Below are 2,809 nucleotides of genomic sequence, written 5' to 3'. Positions count from 1 at the left end.
TTTCTACTTTTTCTTTAAGTAAGAGGCGATTCATACTATTCAATTACGTTTCGTTCATCTCTGAATTACAAAGAAAAGTATACTATTTTCTCCCAGCTAGGAATAAAAGGAATGCAACAGGAAATAAGGAAGATCAGTAGCTCAAGGAACTGTATAATTTCTGGAGATAACTGAAGGAGATACTGAAGGGGGCAAACTGTTTGCGTGTCCTAATGACTATAAAAGTATAGAGACAGATGGGTCTGTTCTAATAGTGTGGTTTTGAATAGAAAAAACACGACAGCAGAATTGTTACTATGTCGTATAATCGAACTTCGACGGAAATGTTTACTTATCAGGACATACCTAGACTCAAACAGAAATATAGTGTATTTGGTTTGATACATACGACGTAGTTAATTATGACTGGGTTGTTGATTCTGAAAATGATCACTTAAATATTACTTACTATTCTTCACACTAGCAGTGAAGATGATTTTGTACTAATTGCATTGCTTTTAAATGATAAAATTGCCAATTATAAGCTGACTACCACCATTTCGTAGATTCATTCCTGAATATTAAAAAAATTTTCCATACCAGTTTTAAAAAGAAATGAATTATTCATGAAAACTATTATTTGAAAAATGAATATATTTGTTAATAGCATTTGGAGGTCTTATGGGCATACATACCTTATTAAGATTTCCCCCGTATTATTGTATATTCAATCCTATCGAAATAGTTAGGAGCAGATTAAAAGAAAAACTACGCAAATATAATCGTTTACCTACTTAAGTGCGATAGTGATTGAAAACATATATCGTTCTATCAAACTTTGCAAAGACGTATGGAAAAATTGTGTTGGACACGTAATAAATATTCTATTTGTCTACACGTAACGCAAATAATAATTTTAATCCGTTCGATTGACTTGACTAGCTTTCATGTTTATAACATATTTTAGGTAATTCAGTAATTTTCTTAATATCGTAATAAAATTATTACAATCAGTAAATAGCTGAGTTGAGATATGACAATCATATTTGGAGTAGTTTGTACGATATTTGGGCTATCGCAAATCTCAGGTGGTGATTTTATTCTATATTGTCCATTTCTGCACTGATCCCTACATTGGAGGAGTAATTAGTAAGTCCAGGAGCCACTGTCATAGTTGTAAAGAGATGCTTAAAATAATTCTATTATGTTCACTTCCGAAGAGTCTCAAATTACAAGAAAAACTTCTACTTCAAATACTAGAAAACAATCCCTGTCCCAGTTGGAATGGAAAGAATATACTCATTCATTATTACGATGTGAATCCTATTAAACGGAAACCACCAAATTATTATTAAAATCCAATTATATACCTTAGCTAATATTCACACAGAATTTTCTTTCGTTACATCAAACGCAAATCTTTAAATGCACACAAGATAAAGTTAAATCATAAATGATCCCAATCTATCACATAAAATCTCTATACTTAACGATGGGCCACGTTACGAAACAATTTTTCAGTTAAATCAGAAGCAAATAGAGTCGAATATGGGATAGATAAATTCAATAAAAAATACTTCAAAAAGTTGATCATAATTAGTTATAATCATTTCAAATTTAAACCATATTAGTTTTATAATTGAAAACCAGACATATATTGAAATTAAATGTTAATAAATGATGTTCTTAATTAAATAATAAACATGTATTTATAATCCCACTCTATTATTGACATTAGAAATTTCATTATTTTTGTAAATCATAAATTAATCACCCGTAGATCATTCCGGAAAATTAACTATCCATAGCACTAAAGAAATAAAACAATCAAAATTATTCGCAAAAATTCTTATTCGCCGGGAAATCTTAGTGATGCAGAATCTTCTAAAAAACTCATTAAAATCGACTACATACTATACAATATCATGAGAATTATTCCAAAAAAATATTTGACAAGACGAAGTTGGCTAATGTTCGACATAAAAAACCTACATACCGTCAGAGTCCATCCAACCAATCATTTCCTTCCGAAATAATCATAAAACTAGAAAAAAAAATTGATCGGCGCATTTCCTTACCGATATCCCTATGTAATTCACCACCGTGAACAATACTCAACTCCGAATCAGTCAATCTTCTTCCTCGCCGTAGACATTATCGCCTTCTCTCTCAACTAAGTGATCGAAAGATAACCAATCTTCATTAAAAATATTCTCTCACCCCCTGAAAATTGACCATCTTTTTAACTCGGAAATTTACTTCTTAATATTAATAAGTTTCGAAAAAGCTACTTCGAGAAATCAGAATTTATATTTCCTGCATTTATAATTACTTAGTATTATAAGACCTTTTTGTATAAATATTATCATGGTGATAAATTATTTTTGTATATTTGAATTGAATCTATATTCTTGATAAAATATGTATATATGGCAAATGTTAAAAATAATAATTGCCAAGGTAATATTTGTATGGGACCTATACGAGCTTACAGAGAAATGCTAATACATAAGGAAGACCGTGAAAAACCAGTTTTACAATCACGTAACCTATTTAATCATTCTAGAGTTTATTATAAAACATTGGTAATTACAGAAAGATATCGTTTATGTTGTTCTTCATATCAAAAATAAAAAATAGAATTTCGTATTCTTCTTTCAAATGGAACGTTTTATATTTTCGTGGAATAATCCATCAATCCTTCACGACTATCCACTTCTATAATTCTTTCGCATGTTCATGAATAAAAGTGACAATCTGGCAACACGAAATATCCGTAGTTTATCATTTCTGCCCCCCTCCCCCCAATGTCCCTTCGGCTGAAAAAGTG

This window comes from Diorhabda sublineata, chromosome 11 (assembly GCF_026230105.1).
Source record: "Diorhabda sublineata isolate icDioSubl1.1 chromosome 11, icDioSubl1.1, whole genome shotgun sequence".
Lineage (NCBI taxonomy): Eukaryota > Metazoa > Arthropoda > Insecta > Coleoptera > Chrysomelidae > Diorhabda > Diorhabda sublineata.
Note: the sequence above shows the minus strand (reverse complement) of the source record.